We start from the raw sequence: 22,500 nt of genomic DNA, 5'->3' as shown, positions 1-22,500 counted from the left end.
TGGTCAGTTATTGAATATCCACTTCTAAAACCTACCTACTGTCTTGGTTGACTAAAGTCTAGATATCTTCCTCTTCTGCTGAATATATTTGTAAATATTTATATATTATTCAGAATAATTTCATTGGGCGGTGATTTATCATGTGTGTTTTGTCTACCTTGCCTAAATTAATATGATGGTAATTTTTTTCCAACTGTAGGTATAGACCTAGCTTTCAAATATCTTGCAGAAAGTTCAACAAGTGTTACTATTAAGGAAATCTATTACATCTATTTATAAATCTATTGTTTGGCCATCTTCTTCTGCTGCTTTCGTTCTTTTCATACATTTTAATACTTTTTTTACAGCTCCCACTGTTACTTTTGTTACCGGATCAGGTGTTTAATTATTTCTATTAGTAAAGTTACTTTTATATCACTATTGCAGAGCACTGGCTAGAGACCTTCTGTAATTTCTATCACCCCATCCATTTTGTTGATATTTCTACTTTCATACTGTAAGGCAAATGTATGTTGTAGAGCCGTCTTTTAATCACCTAGAATCCTAGATGCTTCTTCCCTTCTTTAATCTTCGAAAATCCTCTTTTTAATCTTCTGTGTTGGTTTGTTCTTCCCATTTAACTCATTTCCTAAATCTATCCAAATATCTCACGTAAACCTAGGGATTTTGAACTTTTTTTTTTTTACTGACTCATAGCACATCTTCGGTCAGAGCGTACTCAAACAGACATAACCCACAACTGACACCAATTATATCCTAGCCAGTGATTTTAGCCTTCTGGTAGCATTGTAAACGTTATGAAGTCTGTCTGAGCAAATATCTGGTAGTAATTTTAGCCTTCTGGGTGCGTTCTAAACATGTTTTTTTTTTTTTTTTTTTTTTTTTTCTCTCTCTCTCTCTGATTGTACTAACGACTGTCTTGGGTTTTTAGTTTGTTTAATGTCTGGGATACTTCTGCTAATCTTATGCAATTTTCTTCGATTTTACCCTCATTGCCAATCTTTTCTTAAATGAGTGTTTGGTGATTTATAATAGTTTTCATTGATCTTGTTTAGGAACTTTTCAACACCGTTTTTTTTTTTTTTTTTTTTTTTTTTTGTACAGATTCTAATAGAAATTTTGTTAAATTACTAATGATTTCTTCTTTACTTGCTTTCATTTCATCATGAAACAGGGAGTAACGATTTTGCATTGTCAAAATAACTCATCAGATTTTTAACTTATTGAAGGAATGTTGATTTCCTTTCTTAATTCCCCCCCCCCCCCTTGATTTACAGCAATCCACCAAAACAAATGTAAAGTGAGTCTTATGTTTCATAAAACGTATCTCCAGACCTTCATAACAATTATATTTCTTCTACTGTATGGGTTGTTGGTGCATATGTTTGAATGGTTTTTAGTTTATACTTCTTATTAGTTTGTTAATCATTCTAGCTTGTGTTTATAAAAGATTTTTCCGTCGGGATAAAATACATCGTGAAACTGGTTAAAAAATCGATAATTTTTATGAACAAGTTGTTGGCAAGAATGTTATGGAAATAACACAACAAATATACCACATAGTTAGGAATTACAATAATTATAATGAAATGATAGAATTACGGACGCATGAAATTATATTGAATTTACCTTCATAGATAATTTTCCCTGCTTTTCTCACCATCACGGCCGATAACTCTAACAATACTCTCCCCTTTGTTCTCCACCTTAACAACCAAATTCCTACCCGAGGCTAGGTATAAAAAGGTTAGTATATAAAGGAAGTCATATCTCTCAGAAACCTTTCCGGAAGGTACACCAAAGTTAAGTTTCACGTAGGCCTTTATATCTTTGATATTCATTGTAATATGTCATCGAAAACGCTGTTTAGGGATCACCGCCCCGAAAAGGTGGCTAGGAGTTGGGTTAGGTGATGAATACAACTAGCCTTTTTAGACCTTTCCAAAGAGTCCAAGAATACCTCTTAATTGTCAATGGTTCCTGAAATGCGCATACCCATTATTTCCACGTATTATCCCTTATACCTTGACGTAGAACACTCATCTCCTCCACTGCCATACTGAGGACCTTAGGACCTCTCCAACAAGCCCGAGAACACCGCTTTACCCATTGTGGTTGCTGAGATATGCACTCATCTCCCTCATTGCCATACACAGGACCTCGAGAACTTTCCAACGAGACCAAAAACACCTCATTACTCCTCGTAGTTCCTGAGATACCATACTCCTGATATACGCTTTTCACGTACCTACCCCTTATATGGAGGGGTAGACCCTTCTCCACAACCCCTATACGACGCAGGAACGCGAGACCTTTCCAATGAGCCCAAGAACACCTCTCAACTCCTTCTGGTTGCTGAGAAACTTTTACTTTTAAAAAGTCTATGGGTTATGTATTTTTTTTTTAATATATTTCTTTTTTTTTTCTTTTTTTATCTGGTCATATGGGACGTTACGGCATGACCTCTAGGAAAAGAGAAGAGACTGGGTTTTTTTCGGGGCGGGGGTCCTTGCTAACCCCTGAATAACTTGATTGTGTTTTAACTGTTCTTAAGGAACTGAAGTGATAATAAAACTCTTTGATTGACAGCATCTTCTCTGATTCTTTAGCAGAAAAGGTTACATTTTTATTTCTCACAATTTAAGGAAGGCGAGTGTGGATTAAAATGTAAATTATGTAATTATGTAATCTGCTAAGTTAATAAATTTAAACTTCTTTAGGCCATCTGCATTATTTAATTTTTCGATTTTTTTTTTTTTTTTTTTGTTAGATTTGTTACCACCTCGAGTCTGGTCACCATTACTCTTAAAACTAGTTACGTCGTAGGCCTAAACGAATTCTAAGATGGACCATTTCAAGTGAATGATTATCATGATAGACTCCTTGAATTTGTAAAACAAAAATCTTGCAGTATGATTGATAGTGAACGCAATATTAATGCTATTAAACCAGACCAGTCACCTAATCAACATCATAAATAGTTCATATTCCTCCATTTTCAACTAATTTACTTTGGTCACAAATAGAAGAGAGAATTAATGTGGATGGCTCTGAGGTGCAATGATTTTCGTGGAAAGTTTCAAGGATTTAATAAAGAGAAAGAAGGAAAAAAAAGAATGAGGGTAAGAGAAAAAAAATTTAGATTAGATTTTGCTTAGAGTGTAAGAATAAATAGAAGAAAATCTATCTTCCTAGACAGTATCCAAGAACTAGAAAATGCGTCCAGATTTCACAAAATATCTTAAAAAAAATTCGACTGCTATTCTTTTTTTTTTTCTTTTTTTTTTACGGCTTACTTGTTCAATTATTCCAATAACATCCAAAATAAGATTCGGTCACAATCTTTTGCTTACTCATATATTTGTACTGTGTATTTCATCGATATTTCAATAAAAAATAGAGAAACTAGAATACCCGGAAGGCCTAATGATACAGATAAAATGTTACACGACCAAAACCGATCCCATCACTTTGCCGTTATAATCAGTGGTGGTATGAAATTAGTCGACTAACAATGTGTTCGAGGTGGCAATTGATATTAGGAATAATCCCTCAAATGAGTGCTTATTCATGACGTCTCAAGCGCTTAAAATGATTATGGTGATACGAGTTTTGATAGTATTCATATCTATTATTATTATTACCATGGAGTTCTTGTTATGTAATCGTTCAATCATTTAAATATCAATACCATAAATTAATTGTAAATTCAATAAATCTAATGTGGCGCATGCAAAATCTAATGCTTTGTGTTTCTATATCGATATCGTAGAAATTGCTGGCAAGGTGGGAAAAATCTTGTTTATGTTTTGAATGTTCTAAAAGGATTACACGGAGTTTAGAATGGAAGTAAACATCATTTGAATTGAGTCTCAATTCCGAAATTATGTTTTCGCTTAATAAATAATAAGTCAAGCAAAGAAGAAAAGTATATTGCCAAAACTTGAAGTGTATGAACTCCGTCAGATGTGTCTAGATATAGAAATCCGTGATCTTCAGAGGGAAGATGAATTTTTAACGTAAGAAAGTATATTGATGAAGGAAGAGAGCTTACCCCTAAGAAGGCTAAAGACGTCCCTCAATTCTATGTAAAGATTAGACAGTGATATAGGAGATCAAATGATTGTACCCCAGGTGTATCGTGAAGCTGTGACGGTAATATGGGAGAACATTTTGGCAATGTAAACTCGTGAGAGATTCTTAAACACGTTTTATTGGCCTGGTGTATCACAAGAGATCACCAGGTAGTATAAGTCTTAAGACATATGCCAGAAAACTGTGAAAGGGAAGGGTTACTCGGGCGATTTAGGGAGAGACGCTACAAACAGAGAGGGCATTTGGCCCAATCGTACCTCGATCATCAAACGGATGGATTATGCCACTAGACACCCTGAAGCAATGATTTGTTTGCAATTAACACTGCAAGCGTTTTTTGAGCCCTTTTAAGGGACTGGAATTTCAAGAAAGGTATTTTCTGCCTTTGGTGCTCAGTTTACCTCGAATATGATGAATGAAGTATATAGGATGTTGTCTGTGATGATAATGAAGACTACTCCTCTATCATGTCACGTGTAACGGGTTGGTAGAACGATTCAAATTAACATTGAAGATGGTAAAGAGAATGTGTTCAGAACAAACCCAGGAAAGACATCGGTATCTTGCACCTTTGTTGTTTGCATACAGGGACGTACCGTAAAGGAGGAAGAAGTTTTCGGCCTTTGAACTTGTGTTTGGTCACACTGTGAGAGGACATTCAACATCTGTGGTGGAAGGTGAAAAAAGCTTCCTATAAGTATATGATTGATCTCTGTGAACGACTGTAGGCCACTCTTGCATTAACAGCAGAAGAATTGAAAACACTGCAATAAGTTGCTCATCATTATTACAATTGGAAGGCGGAGGACTGGAAGATGGAAAAAGGGGATGGATTACTATTATTGTTGCATAAAAATAACAAAAAGTTGCTGTTACAATGGAAGGAACCAATCAAAGTAATGAAGCAATGTAATTGATGGAATTATGAAATTAACGTGAATGTTGTGGTCAGGAGATATATAAGGAACCTAATGAAGAAGAAGTATGTATCCTGAAATCCTGTGATGATACAGACGACCCAGTTAGCTGTTGGAGAAATTAGAAAAGAATCCAATGAAATAAGAGTAAGATATGTAAAATGCAAAGAAAATGTGTGCAGACTACCTTAGTAGAAGTGTGTAAACATATATGTTGTATGCACATCAGTTTTTAAAAAAAATTACATTTTATTTTTCACCCAAGTACGGGGCAAACTGTTAAGAATAATATCTCGAAGTGAGGATCATTATGTCTTAAGAGCTTGAAATTATTACAATATGAGCAATGATAGTATCTATATTAATCATTATTGTCATTAACCTCTTGTTATGTAATCGCTCAGTCATATAAATGTCAGTAACAAATAAATAGTGAATTCCGATTAATCTAATGCGCTGCATGTAAACTTTATTGCGTTGTTTTTATTAGAAATTCATGGCATGGTAGGAAAAGTCCCGTTTACCTGAAGTTTAGAATGTTCTAGAATGTTTGCATGGAGTTTAGAGTGCAAGTTATGGCCTTTGAAGTTAGTCTCAATTCCGAAATAACATTTTATCTTAATAAGTAGGATTTTTTTTTATTTTTATCAAGTGAATAGGAATATTCTAAGATACCTCTTATAAAATTATTATTTTACCCAATGGCATCTAATTATTTGGATAGATATGCACGGGCACACACACAAAGATTAAACCCTTCCAACCCTCCTTTTCCTCGCTACAACCCACTGGTTAGGCAATTTGTGGGAGAGTGTCGTTTCCAGAGTAGCTCTCGGGGTACTCACTCTCACTAGAGTATGATATATATATATATATATATATATATATATATATATATATATATATATATATATATATATATATATATATATATTTATATATATATATATATATATATATATATATATATATATATATATATATATATATATATATATATACACACACACACACACACACACATATATATATATATATATATATATATATATATATATATATATATATATATATATATATATATATATATATATATATATATATATATATATAGACATTTGCTCTTTATTATATGAAGGGTATGAAAATATAAAATTCTATTACAGAGATCCTTGACAGAAAATTTTTAGGACAAGTATCACGTCACAGTTATATAACTCCAACCAAAGTGTGAATATCAATATGACAGAGATTGATAAATGGACATGTCAATAAATGATAAGCTCAGCTCCGGTTACTGCCCTCTACTGTTCTCTAGTATGTTTCTTCTCTTTAACAGGATGCCAGAAAACTTGCAATCAATCAATCAATCAATCTTCTCTTTAATTGACTATTGTATTTATATTTAGAAATGTTGATGGTTAATAAGGAGATTAATAGTACCATTTATTACGAGAATAGTATTTCTAATGTTAAGTCTCTATAATCGATGTTTTTGTCACTTGATTTATTTCTATAAGTGTTTGAGTCTTGTACGGTTTTAGGTTCAATTGGCTATGGTTACTAAAAGTGATTAATAGTACCATTTCTGGTGAAAAAAATTGTTTTTGAAGCATTAGGAAGTTACTATAATCGATGTTTCCATCATTCGGTCTATTACTAAGCCTAAACTTGTATATAACCTGCTGTTAACGCCATTCAACTGTATCATTCTGTTGATAAAAAAAACAACGGTATAATATGGATCAGTGCTCTTGTTATAAAACAATACCCAAGCATCTTTATTATTATTATTATTATTATTATTATTATTATTATTATTATTATTATTATTATTATTATTATTATTATTATTATTATTATTATTATTATTATTATTATTTTATTATTATTATTATTATTATTTCTATTATCATTATTATTATTATTACAAGCTAAACTAAAACCCTAGTTGGAAAAGTAAGGTGCTATAAGCCCCAGGGCTCCAACAGGGAAAATCAGCCATGATGTGGAAAGGAAACAAGGACTTAAAAAACTAAAAGAAAAGTAATAAACGATTAAAATAAAATATACCAAGAACAATAACAAAATTAAATCGGATCTTTAATATATAATCTATAAAAAAAAATAACAGGAGAAGGAGATATAAGATAAAGCAGCGTGCACTAGTGTACCCTCAAGCAAGAGAACTCTAATCCAAGACAGTGGAAGGCCATGGTACAGAGGCTATGATACTATTTAAGACTAGAGAACAATGGTTTGATTTTGAAGTGTCCTTCTAGAAGAGCTGCTTACCATGGCTAAAGAGTCCCTTCTACCCTTAGCAAGAGGAAAGTAACCACTGAAGAATTACACTGCTGTTGTTAACCCCTTGAGCGAAGAAGAATTGTTTGGTAATCTCAGTGTTGTTAGGTGCATGAGGGCAGAGGAGAATTTGGAAAAAAATAGGCCAGATTATTTTATGTATGTGTAGGCAAAGACAAAGTGAGCCGTAACCAGAGAGAGGGATCCAATGTAGTACCGTCTGACCAGTCAAAGGACCCAATAACTCTCTACCAGCAGTATCTCAACGGGCGTCTAGTGCCCTAGCCGACATACTACCTTTTGCATTTCTTAACTGAATAGAGTACTATTGAGATTTCTCTAGATTTAGTACAGTCATTTTCGAAAGAAATATCATACAAATATTTTCACAGTTTTTGATAATAAAAAAAATGCGATGATACGCATTTAGTCTGTCTAAAATCAACTTGCATTTAAATCTAGATTTTTAATTTTCAAAGAGAATCAAATAATTAAATACGTCAATATTTCTCATGCTATTGAGAGCTAAATCCTTTCCTTTTTTATTTGGAACACTTTTACAAGTTCCACTGACGTAGATATAATAAAGTTTTCGCTAAACAAAATCTCAGTTTCTGAAAAAAAAAAAAAAAAAAAAAAAAAAAAAAAAAAAAAAAAAAAAAAAAAAAAAAAACATGACAAACTACAAGTTTTTGACATCGGAAGATTGAATACAGCTCTTCGTATGAACATAAAATACGTTAACTCATTAAAGGCTGCTAGTAATACCGTAAATCGGACAAATGAATTAAATAAACACTATAATGAGATTAAACGGGACTACTAGTCAAATGTTTGTGGAGAAAATACCACAAAACTATTTACAACAAATATCAGCATTGATTAGGTGGAAAAGAGATTATTTAAGTAAACGTTACCGAGGAGTTACTTTTAGCAACCCCTTACCCCTCGGGAGAAAAAAAAAAAAAAAAAAAAAAAAAAAAAACTTAATGTCAATAAATATTAACAAAAATTATTGAACAATTACGGCCTGACGTAAAGGTATTCAGTAATATTTTATTCAAAACCGAAGAATAGCATTTTCAATTTCCTCAACAATTGATTGGTGTGGAATCCTAGTAAGTTCACTGCATATCAACTGCAACATTTGATCACGTATATTCAGCATATGGAGAGTAAAAGCTGATCAAAAGGGATTAATTTGGTTATGAAAGGAATTGCAGTAAGGTGGTCAAGATTGTAATAGATTAAGTAAAAAGAACGAAGGAGCCTAAATGCCAATATGAGAAATCTAGTGAATGCTAGATAGGTGTGAACAGGACAGTACTGTTTATGTACGAAAGCAAGCTTATGACCGTGATGCGTAAATTTATTAACTAACGGACAGCATAAAAGCTTTTTATAATGAGTACATCACCTTGCTTCTGCTCTTAAAGGAGAAACGAATGCATACTCACACACACGAACACACACACACACACACACACACACACACACACACACATATATATATATATATATATATATATATATATATATATATATATATATATATATATATATATATATATATATATATATACATATATATGTATATATATATATATATATATATATATATATATATATATATATATATATATATATATATATATATATATATATATGTGTGTGTGTGTGTGTGTGTGTGTGTGTATTCCCCTATGTTCCCCCTCCTTTCAGCAGGCACAAAAGGCATTAAACCTTTGCTTCTCATCTTAGGTTACTGACCAGTAGCGTTAGTCTTTCTTCAAGGGCAGAGCTAAGATAAGCCAATATAAAGATGTAAGTTACAAGTACAGGCCTGATGTGTGAAAATGGATAATAAATGTAATCTGCAGTGGTAATATTACTTGAACAAACAGATGGTAATAGACATAATATTCAGACACATGTTGAAAACACTGAAACTCTATGTTCGCAAAAGTAAAGTCATTAATGTGTCTAGAAACCAGGAAAAGGGAGAAATAAATTCTCTTAAAAGAGAATGGAAGGGTTTGATTTGCCTATTTTGACGAAATAACGTAAACAGTTTTAAATGTAGAAGTAGCTCTGCAAAAGATTTGAAAGATACATCCAGTGTGTATTGCTCCAATAATTGTGGGGGGTTTTAACGGCTAGTATGTCAAGTTGGAGTGTTGAATTAAAATATGAGAAATGGTGTCAGAGGATGATGAAAGGAATTAATTTTACCAAGTTTTAAATGCAGGATGAAGATAGTTGAGAGAGTAATAGATAGATATATGACGAGAATTGAGTTAAAATATTGAGGTACTCGTAAAAAAAAAAAAAAGAGAGAGAAAAAAAAAACGTTATGGCAAATATGTCAGTGATTACCAGATCAACATTTTGAACTCTAGTATAAGAATGTTTTAGACTAAAGAAACATATACAACGTGGTTTAGCTTGGAACTGAAGTCTGTCAAATTTCATTTGAGATATGTATCATTTGTAATGTTGTAAAGGTTGAAATATCTCTATGGGTCACATGTGCGATATAAACAATCTGAGAAATAAGAATGTTGCAAATATTCGATGAAAAAGAGTTTCATCCTTTTGACGTTATTTTCATAAAAATATATTCACGTGTAAAGAAATAATATTTTGGTAACCTCAAAAATTGTCATATATTCAGATAGCCAGATGGAATGGAGAAAGGCACTCGATGCATGCACATCAAACGCTCGCACACATTTTCTTAACGCTATAAATCTCACAATAGACTTCTGAGGAATTCAAAGATATAAATGTTTTTCCTGAAAATGCAATGTTTGAAATATCCCTGCTAAGATTTATAATTTCTGTTTCAAAGAACAGACAATGGTAATAATATGACTGGGTTTTCTCTGAATTTGTGAAAATATTGAGATACATTGCATAGACATAACTATTGCTATAAGTTGAAGAGATGCTGAGAATGAGTAATGTTGAGATTGATAACAAGAAACTATTAGGAAATACACATATAAAAGAAAAAAAAAAACGTATTTCAATAATATTTCCTATGACTCCAAAGTTTTTGAAGAAAATAACAAAACTAAGATTATGGCTGGCTAACCGAGCTACCTGTTATCGAGTATTACTAGTTCTTAGCAATATATCTTGGTAAATTCAACTGCAAAGCCTCAAATAGATTTTCCCGTAATATTTCCACAGTTTGCTACTGACGTTGGGAGTTATTCAAAAGTGAAATACATTTAACAAGGGTATTTCACAGTATATTCTCTATGATTGTGTAGCACTTGAGTTAGTTTGACTGATTTCACTTTAATCTAGCCTTTTTTGGGACGGGGATGTAAATTTATGTTTTTTTCAGAATTTGGACGGGAATACATTACTTTACGTTGACAAAATCTTTGACTTATTTAAAGAAAAAAAAAGTGAATTTCGTTCAAGCTTGTGACAATCAATATACGTATCGTGATTAAGTTGCTGTAGAGTATAAAGCAGTCATTTTTTATTCAAGAAAAAAATAGGAAAAACGAATCCATATATCTCATAACTACAATGGAAAGGGTTACATGACCACAAAGGAAATTAGGACTTCACTACTCCTGGAAATTAATAAAGAAGAAATCGACCACATTGGTTAAGCAAATGGAAGAAACTACAATTCAGATTTCTCTGGTGTGATTCCAAGCTTCTGAATGCGTGAGGATAATAAAAGGAATGTTGCTTGGAGAACAGATATCACAACCAATGTATACAGGATGAGAAGGCAGAAATGAAGGTCGGTGTAAGGCCCTGGAACATTATTTGTTTGTAGTTTTACTAATTCCTGGTGGGCTTAGTTTATAAAGTTGGCATAAATGATTATTCGAGTATATTACCATTGAAGAAAGCAAAACTACATAGAAATATCCACTGAGATACTGCCGCTAGAGAGTTATGGGGTCCTTTGACTGGCCAGACAATACTACATTGGATCCTTCTTTCTGCTTACGGTTCACTTTCCCTTTGCCTAAACATACACAGTGCCATAGCCTCTGTACCATGGTCTTCTCCTGTCTTGGGTTAAAGTTCTCTTGATTGAGGGTATATTTGCGCACACTGTTCTATCCAATTTCTCTTCCTCTTGCTTTGTTAAAGTTTTTACAGTTTTTACAGGAAGCGTTTATTTTAATGATGTTACTGTTCTTAAAATCTTTTATTTTTCCTTGTTTCTTTTGCTCACTGGCCTATTTTCCTTGTTGAGGCCCCTGGACTTATGATATCCTGGTTTTCCAACTAGGGTTGTAGCTTAGCAAGTAATAATAATAATAATAATAATAATAATAATAATAATAATAATAATAATAATAATAATAATAATAATAATAATAATAATAATAATAATACGGGAAATAGCTACGAAGAGTGACCATATTTTCAAAATAACAGACCGCTTATTACCTATCTGAAAAATTAGTTAAATCTGAAAAGACTTTATAAAAGGTTACATGTTAAAATGTATATATAGTGGAAACTGATATCATTTTAGGTATATTGCGTTACGTTGGTAAGATGAAATAGAGACTAGTGCAATGTTCAAAGTTTCCAAAGGGTTCAAGAAAAAGTTAATTTAGATTGGTGACATTTTATACCGGTTGTTGGTTTACACACCCTATTCTGTCTTTTTACCTGAATATTATAACGCCAAATCTTGTGGAGTTAAAAGAACAAATAGAAAATGCATGCCAAGATTCAAAAAAGGACTTGCGTTAAAGAGAGAAGAAGTCTAATATCTGCAACAATAATTTCGCTTTCAAAATAGTGTTCTTATGCTTTTGACCGATAATCACCCTAACCTTAAGGTTACATTATTCTGAAATCAACCATACGAAATAAGATTTTTCTGTATAAATAGCTGTAGAAGGTGAAAAAATCCAAACTCACGTCACAATGTTAGTGAATAATGTTAAAAGGTAAGAGGTCGATAGTTAACAATCATATGTTGACAAATGCACGCACGCTCTCTCTCTCTCTCTCTCTCTCTCTCTCTCTCTCTCTCTCTCTCTCTCTCTCTCTCTCACAGTAACATTAGTTTAAGTAATTATTATGCATACTCTCTCTCTCTCTCTTTCTCTCTCAGTAACATTAGTTTAGGTGATTATTATGCATACTCTCTCTCTCTCTCTCTCTCTCTCTCTCTCTCTCTCTCTCTCTCTCTCTCTCTCTCTCTCTCTCTCTCTCTCAGGTACCAGTAGTTTTGGTAAATATTATAATAATTTACTGCATTTGTCGTAGCCTACATTTCTGTCTTATCTGTGTTAAACTGATTTCTTAATAATTATATATTTTTAAGAATTTGCACTTCCGTAGTATATGGTTTGTTAGAAAATTGTAGCGTTGCCTTTAAATTACATTAGATTTTAATGTGTATCTGTATTGAATTTTTGGTGGTTTCCGTACAAATGAAGCGTGAATTTCAACCATTTTTATTTATCTTTTGTCAAATATTACAGTTGAGGAAGCAGTGTTAACTATTATATAGTCCTATGTGAAAATTACTTATATTATGTGTACTTCAAGATACACATTGAATTTTATGCTTCACTGTTTAGGAAAAGTATATGCTTTAAGACCAAGGGCTCCAACAAGGAAAAATAGCACAGCGAAGAAAGGAAATAAAGAAATAATGTACTATATGAGAAGTAATTGCTCATCATCATTTGCTCCTACGCATACTAAAGCAAAGGGCCTCGGTTAGATTTCGCCAGTCATCTTTATCTTGAGCTTTCAAATCAAAACTTCACTATTCATCATCTCCTACTTCACGTTTTATTGTCTTTAGCCATGTAAGCCTGGAGCCCAGTTGAAAGTTGGGTGAGCTCTTCTATCTTGAGGAGTGCGAAGAGCATTCCCATACCATCTACATCTGCCCCCCACCATAATATCCACATATATCACTCGAATAATCTTTCATATAGTTTCATTTTTAATCCTGTCCTGCCCTTTAACTCCCGATATTCTTCTGGGGGCTTTGTTCTCAAATCTACAAAATTTGTAGGATAGTGTTTCATTGTCATACCACAACTTACGGCCGATCTCACTAAACTGATATATAACCTGATGTTAATTTCAGGCGATCTAATTTAAAAATTTTACTTAAACTAGCAATTGTCTGATTTTCTTTTTTTTACATTCATTCATTAAACTCCAATTCTAAAATCCTATATCAGAGAATATAGTTGCTAAATATTTGAATGATTCAGCATCATTAAACTTTTCTCCTTCCAATGATATATCCTCTTCCATTGCATATTCCGTTCTCATCATCTATGTCTTTTTTCTATTCATCTTAAGCCGAAACTCATGTGACATTTAATGAATTCTGGTAAGCAAGCATTGCATATCCTGTGGTGTTCTGCTTATAAGGATAGCATCATCAACATATTCTAGGTCAGCTAACTTCCTATTACTAATCCAGTCTAATCCTTCTCCACCATTCCCGAATGTTCTATGTATTACAAAAGTCATGAGGAAGATAAACAATATAGGTGCCAACACATTCCCTTGGTGTACTCCACGGTCCACTTGAAATTTACTTGGCAGGACTCCACTGACATCAACTTTGCACTTGCTAAGCTCATGAACTGACTTAGTCAAATTTACATATTAAAAAGGAACTCCATAATAACACAGGTCTCTCCACAAAATTGGCTGGTGCACACTATCAAAGGTTTTTCATAGTCCACAAATGCCATCAAATGTGGATTTTTATATTTTCTTCATTACAGTATATATATATATATATATATATATATATATATATATATATATATATATATATATATATATATATATATATATATATATATATATATATATATACATTTTATTAGATGCCCAGAAGATACTTTTTTTTTAACATGTAGGGCTACAATATTTTATTAGGTGCCCAAAAATACTTTCAAAATGTTTATAAAATGCAATGTCCTAGAGTCTCTTCAACTACATATTACTAGCGTACTGACCGCTTTTCACACAATTCACAGTTCCAGATAATTTCACCCCCCGAGTCAAGTGAAATGGCCAATTTCAAACGGCTCTAAATGTAAATGCTTTCAAAGCAATTGGAGTGTTGTCTGGACATGGCAAAACATTCCTTTGGAGCTCCACCTGTTTTTGCCTTAACCTACACCAAACAGAGATGTTAACGGTGATAAGAATCATCACCGTAACGCTGATTAATGCCAGTAACACGTAGAAACGAAGATTCCCCCGTGCATAAGTCAGTGACGGGTGGTCCATCTCGTTTAATTTCATCAACTGATTAGCCACTCGTGCGTTGTATGGGAGAGGTAAGGATGGGATTGTAATGGGCCACGTGAAATTCGCGAAGTAGGTCCGATCCCTGATGATAGTGTTAATTCCTTGGACCGTGTAATTCGTGGATGTACCGATGCAACCGTCAGCTGCAACGAAGACCTGGGAGTGGGAAGTGGATCCGTCCGGGCATGAAACATTGAAGCCGGCCTTGTCGTATCATATCCACAAGCCATTGTTCAATCTGTAATTGAACTTATTATCATCAAAAGGATAAATTTTTTTCAGACAATCTTCATATGTATGGGAGAGAGCACCGTTTAGCTCTATACCTAACTCGCATGAATCCATTGATATATGATGGAATTCAAAGGAGTTAGCTGTACATACTTTATGTTTCCTTATCAGGGGAAATCAATACGTGTCATGTCAAACTGGATATTACTGGACTTGAGTTATTCGTCATGAAAGGTGGGAATGGTGATATTTTGTATGATTGCCAGACATCGGAAGAATCAAAAGGAACTGTAATCATGATCCTGTAATTTTCAACGCTTACTTTAATTAGGCTATAATAAAATTCTAACCTATGGGCGTCTAACAAAGTAACATAACCTATTTTCTTCCGTCCGTTCTCCAAAATTAACATTAGGTCTTTTATTGTTAAAAGATGGGGTGATAAAACACCTTCAGTTGCTAACGTAATAGCTTCCACAGTCTTTTGATTTCTCAATAAAATATTAAATTTTAGTATGGATATGATCTATTTTTGAATTATAATACGTTAACGTTGCCAGCAAGTTTTGTACTTCCATAATCTGACTGATATTACTAGAATATTCGTTCACCAAACTCATTATTTGATTAATTGATGTTAATTGATTCCTTAGTTCTGATAAAACTAGTTTGTTCTCATGTTCTAAAAACTAAATTTTCTTATTTTGATTACTGATGTTAATGCGATTTGAAATTCCTAAGCCTAAACTTGCAACAGATCCAAAGATGTTTAGTGCAGCAAAAATAAACGGGTTTCGTATTTCAAGGTTAGTGTGTCGCACTCTCCACAGCAGTAGGTCACCAGCCAGAGCTTCTGCCTTGTCAGTCTTATTTTGCAAGTCGTATGATAGCATTTCTGCTACGCTTAGTGTTGGTGCAAGCGAACTCTCTGTATTAAAAAGAAAATGTCGTTTATGCATTTCATTTAATGAAGCAGCAAACCTTGACAGGTCGCTCTTTAAGCTAGTGACGTCATCCTCTGGGAGGAAAATCACTTGCATATTAACTTCTATAATTATATTGCTTGCTGTAATAAAAACATCTGTTCTCTCTACTATTGTGCCATATTTAAAATCTATATTTTTAGTTTTAGGGCTCTTCCCACACGAAAAAAATGTCTGAGCGAACAATATCACTCCTAACAATAAAAACTTCATTTTGGAAACCTGCAATGAGAAAAATATATGTAATTACTCCTGTATTAAAAAAAAAATGTTTACATACAAATATTATTCAAGTTTCATAGATACAAGAATTTCCCTTACTTCCTTCTCTCTTATTTTAATTTCTTATGTGAGCCAATGGTACAATTCTCTCATCAGTGGGTTGGGATACGTTTTGAACTCTAAATCTATTGGCCGTTAGTGTTTCCAAAATGTTAAATGGGCCTTCCAACTTAGGTGTCCGTTTGTAATTGAGTCCTTTACGTACATTTACCTGTATGAATACATCATCACCCACGGTATATGTTTTAGTTGGCTTCGCTATCTTATCATGATTCCTTTTTATTATAATTTGTGATTCTTCTAAATTCTTTCGAAGGATATCATAACGACTCATGCTTGCATTTATAACTTCCTTTAAAGGATTTAATAAATTAGTTGTAGGCGTTAATACATGGAAAGGCGTTCTAACTGGGGTACCGTACAGTGCCTCGTGCGGCAACATTTTAATAGGTACATGATATGAGAGATTCAGAGTACTTAGTACCGCAGGTATGGCAATATCCCAGTTGGGGTCTGATCCCCCTAGTGTAACTCTTAATATGTTTAAAACCTTCCTATCCGCTCTTTCCACTAGCCCATTCGACTCTGGGTGATAGATCATGGTATCGATCCTCTTTATGCTAAGGAATTCACACAATGAGTTAAGGAAATGATTATTGAATTCTCCACCCGAGTCTGAGATTATCATGTGTGGAATTCCATGTTTACAAATATAGCACTTGTAAAACTTCCAAGCGCATTCGATTGCGGTTTTAGTTTTAAGCGCTATCAGTTCTGTATATCGAGTCAAAGCACCTATAATTACTAAGAGGTGCTTATTTCCTATGTCTGACTCGTAAAATCCTGTTAATAAATCTAAATGTATTCTTTCAAAGGGTTGATTGGGCACGGGATAAGCCCCTAGGCTGACAGGTGTTTTTGTGTACCTTTGTTTTCCTGACAAGTGCGACAATTAGCTATGTACTTTTTTATATCTGTAAGCATCGTATGCCAATAAAACAATGATTTGGCTTTCTGTGACATAATGGAAAACCCCGGGTGTCCATGCAATGGATATGCATGCAACCAATTTAGGACAGTGGGTATAAGTGATAATGGTACCACTACCTGGTCGTTAGTCACCTGTGGTGTATTGCGGGTTTTCCTTGTCACGGATCTACACAGAATATTATCTTTGATTTTATAATTCTGCTGTGTATACTTTATATATTACTTTTCCTTAGGATTTCCATTCAAAGCATTTATGATTTTTTCTAATTTCTGATCTATTCTTTGCTGAGTCTATATTAGTTTAGCGCTCCAGCCCAGATCTTCCTGTTCAGATACAGTTTTAACAATAGGCATGATGTTGATATATCTATTGATTCAGCTAATGGCTCCGTACAAGATGACACGGGGTTGCGTGATAATGCATCAGCAATGATATTTGCTTTCCCAGGTAAATACCCGATCCTCGCACCAAAGTCTTGGAGGATCAAATGCCACCGAGTTTGTTTGGGGCTGTGACTAAAGCCTTTAAAGAAGTCGGTTAGGGGCTTATGATCAGTAAGAACCTTGACGGGATAACCGTATATTATGAACTTAAAATGCACTAGTGAATTAACAATAGCTAGCCCTTCCTTGTCTATTACTGCATATTTACTTTCGGAAGGTCTCAGTTTATGCGAATAAAAAGCTATCGGGAAAAACTGTTTGCCATATTGCTGAAGCAATACCCCACATACTCCTAGGTGTGAGGCGTCTGTTGCAATGAAGAATTCCTTACCAAAGTCAGGAAATTTTAAGATAGGAGAACTACACAGTTCATCTTTCAAAGTATCAAACGCCTGTTGATGCTACTAAGACCATATGAAATCTACGCCCTTCTTCGTAAGATCGGTTAGGGGAGCAGCTATTATTGAATAATTGCGCATAAAACGCCTGTAATATTCACTACACCCCAGAAATTGCTGTATTCCCTTGACATTAGTAGGTACTGGAAAGTTACTGATAGCCGACACCTTATCGTGGACTACTTTAAGACCTTGGCTAGACACCGTAAAACCTAAATAGACTAGTTCTGTTTTGAAGAATTCACACTTACTAATCTTTACCCTTAACCCTTTTACCCCCAAAAGGACGTACGGGTACAATCCTCATAACCCATCCCTTTACCCCCATGGACGTACGAGTATGTTTTCTATACTTATGCGTAGATAACAGGTCTTGGCAGGCCTTTTATTTGAAATACAACGCTTTACTGTTGTGATGTTGTTCTTTTGATGTCTTGTCATCAATGTAACATGAATAAAAAGTTTCTCTGGGCCCCACAAGGGTCAAGATGGACCTTTAAATTTTCTTTGAAGAATCAGATATTTCCTGTGCAGTAACTTTAGTTTGCATAGACATTTACACAAATATTACGAAAATAAGGCACTGTTACCAGTGCAAGAGTATTGTTTTGTTGTCTCTTCGACATCTTGTCATCAATGTAATATGAATAAAAAGTTCTCTGAGGCCCACAGGGGTCATGAATGACCTTTAAATTTTATATAAAGAAATCAGCTGACATTTTATGTGCATTTGCTTTAGATTTCATAGCTATTTTTACGAATAATTTCGTAAAAAGGTTCCGTTGCCATGGTAACACTATGTTTTCATTGTTTTACATTGCCCAGGTCTCCACAGAGGTCAAGATGGACCTTTAAACTTTCTGTTATGAATCAGATGGTTTTTCTTGGTATTATTTTTGGGTTTCATAGCCATTTATACAAATTTTATGAAAAATTATCAGTGTTACTCCTGCGTGACTATCGTTTGTATGCTCCTTCGACATCTTATCTACACTGAATATGAATAAAAAGTTTCCTTGGTCCCTACAGGGGTCATGGAGGCCCTTTAAATTTCATGTAAAGGAATTAGCTGATATTTCATGTGCATTTGCTTTAGATTTCATAGCTATTTTTATGAATAATTACGTAAAATAGCTCCGTTGCCATGGTAACACTATGTTTTCATTGTTATACGTTGCCCAGGTCCCAACAGGGGTCAAGATGGGCCTTTAAACTTTCTGTTATGAATCAGATGATTTTTCTTTGTATTTTTGGGGGGTTTCATAGTCATTTATACAAATTTTACGAAAAATTATCAGCATTACTGTCGGGAGTTTCGAACTGATCATTCAAAATCCCCGCCATTTAACTCCACGAATGTTGCGTTAAATTGGGGTAAGACTGGAAGATCTCGCGGGCATTTCTACGAATGAGTGCTGTCCAATACTTGACGGTATTGTGGCATAAATTTCAACCACCTGGTGGGGAAGGAGCGGGTGTCAGAGAGACAAAGTTTTTATTATATATAAATTACGAAAATTATATTGTATTGTTTTACCACGGCAAAAATATCGATGTATATGTTTAGAGCCAAGGACTCTCTAGTTTGTTGGATTATTGCAAATTATGGCCTTCAGCCGAAGTATTAAGTTTACCCTTTGATCTGACGTAAGACTTTGGCTGTTTCTCTGTCTTGTGGTCGATAAAGAAAATTTATCAAACCCCTTATTGAATGAGTAACGTAAGAACTCCCGCGCATCTCACAAGGACACTTTAGTTAGCGCGGGATACCGTAGTTTTCCTCGGAGCTGTCCAGCATGACGCTTGTTCATTCCTGCCTAAAGATCCAACCCAGTAAGTGTTACTATATTGTTAGTCTCTCCGTCTCCGGCTCCTAGATACCGCAATACCAGGTCGGTTCCTATGTGAGTCTGTGTATGTAAATTTGTATCGATCTGTAAAATTGTCATCCCTGGGACTGGGGATTAGTTTTATGCTTCAGATAATGCCTGTAAGCCTTGGTATGTGATTTACCATAGAATTGTTATTATATTTTAGAAACTTAGTCTTATTTAGTCCAACGTGGTCTCTGTGTTTCATGAGCACATGTTTGCAGACCCCCTAAGGGTGACAGTTCTAAATTTCAATTTGCCTGAAGAGCTATTGTGTATTTTTTCTATGACAAATGATTATTTTTGTAATAAACTTAAAATTGTGATCATATTTTATTGAATCCTAAATAGTTTTGGAAAGCAAACCTCTTCAAGGTCTTGTCTTCGGCCCATTCCATCGGGCCTAGAATCATTAATTTCAATAAGTCGGAGAAAAATTCACGACATTTGGTCCTTCGAACCGGATGACAAGTGTTTTCCAGAGCTTGAAAGGAAATTCAGTAGGAAATGATCTATAGGGTAGCCCTTATCAGGAGAGATAGAGGGAGAGACGAAACAACTAAAGCCCTCAGTGTCCCGTTGTGCGACTGACCGCGTGTGCCCCTAGTTTTTTGTGCCCCCATCTTCGTAACGTAAACAAAATCCTGTTCCTTCCTAGTTTGCCAACCCCCCACCCCGAAATAGAGTAATGTCAGTCAAAATGGCGGTGGCCACGATCGTACACATCGAGGCATCGATGAGCCTCATAGCAGACTTACTGGCTGAAACGCAGCGTGCGTTAGTTGAGACTTACTCTGAATCCGTGTACCAGAATCTGGTTACGCAATTGCGAGAGGAGGAAAGACAGCTAAGAGAGCTGTATAAGAGACAATCTGTCAACTAGAACCTGGTTTAGAAGCCCGAATCAGGCACACGTTAGGAGAAGCTACGCGAGCTTCTACGCTTCTGTATAATCGAATTGATAGAGTGAAAGTCAGTCCGACAGGGAATGTTTCCCTCCCCAGATTGAAACCGCTGCCTCTCCCCACGTTTGAAGGGGAAGTGCAGGAATATGCTTCATAGCGAGAGCTCTTTACGATACATGTGGATCTAAGAGCAGATTTGGATGATGTATCCAAATTCACGTATCTGTTGGGGACTTTAGGCAGGGATCCGCTTGGGATCGTAAAATACCTAAGTGTAACCGCCGCGAACTATAGGATAGCGTTGGATCTCTTAGACCAGGGATGAGGAACCTGCGGCCTTAGGGCCGCAGGCCTTCTGGACCATCAGGTGCGGTCTTCAACGGCCTTTGCTAGCTGTACAGTATGTGTAGTATATTTCTGCTTTGACGCTGAATATTGTGTGTTTAAAATCATTCTACTGTATGTACACACATACAAATTTGTACACACAGACAATAGGGAAGTTGTGTTCAGTGATATACCTCCCAGAGAATGGAAGCCATTTTTCCTTGAATTCAATGAGTCCTAACTTCATACAACTAGCAGCTTTTCCTTGTCAGCTGCAACAGCTGTTGTAGCTGACAAGGAAAAAACTGGTAGTTGTAGTGAGCGAGTGATTTAACGCATGATGGATGAGGGAGTTCCTGTTTTGTCCATCTCCTCCCTGTGATCTATGTTAGTTTTAGATGAATCAACAGGTTCCAGATTTTTGGCATAAAAATATGTTATTGGTGCTTTCACAGATGAATTTTGATTGTATTAAAAACAGCTTCCCTTAGGTAACCTTAACTCAAGGACAAGAGGAACAGACATTTTAACAACTTCAACAAGCAGTGTCACAAAGGAGGACTAAATCTTACTTCCTGATTATAATAAGTTATGCACTGATGGTGTTCCAGCTATGATGGCTAAAAACTAGGGATTTATTGAACATCTTAAGAAAGCAAATAATTCTTTTTTCTTATGAAAACATCTAAGAGAGTTTAAACAGATATTTACAATTTTTTACTGGGATGTAGCATTTTTATGAGATGTGATTCTTTAAAAAGTACCTACTTGCCAATATAAGATATTTGAAAAGGTTATATTTTTCATATTTATGAGCTATCTTTTCCAAAAGATTAATATTGTTTTATCTATCACTTCAATACAAAGAACCTACTTGCTTAACTAAAGTAATTTGAAAATGACATGCTCTTCGATATTATTCATTTACTTACGGTAGTTTGAAAACTACCCAAACTTGAATGAAATATTTCAGAATTTAGTTTTCAATATAATTCATTTACTGATTAATTGTATAAAAAGTACTTAATTCAAATATTTGAAATTGTAATGCTTTAAATTTTTATAAACCTGTCACTCTTTCTTTAGATTACTAATAAATTACTTGGAGGATAAAATAACCAACAAAATTCTATGCTGCCTAAAGGAGCATTGAGAAATTGCAAGATGGCCTTCACCCAAAAAAGGGTTCCCCACCCCTGTCTTAGACAAACAATTTGGTAATGTCCATCAGACACTCTAATTCTGCATAGAAAGTTGGCTAATATCTTTGTACCCTCTTTAGAGCCTATAGAGCTGAAAAGGTTTCGTTTTGAATTAACAATCATAATCGAGCAGATCAAGAGGCTAAGTAGTAACGCTATAGGCCATGGTATGGTCATGAGCCTCATTAATCAAAAGTTGTCAGAAGGGAAGCTCTACAGGAAAGTAGTTGAACATCTGAGAAAGTGTGACTATACAAT

The sequence above is a fragment of the Palaemon carinicauda genome, chromosome 21 (assembly GCF_036898095.1).
Source record: "Palaemon carinicauda isolate YSFRI2023 chromosome 21, ASM3689809v2, whole genome shotgun sequence".
NCBI lineage: Eukaryota > Metazoa > Arthropoda > Malacostraca > Decapoda > Palaemonidae > Palaemon > Palaemon carinicauda.
Note: the sequence above shows the minus strand (reverse complement) of the source record.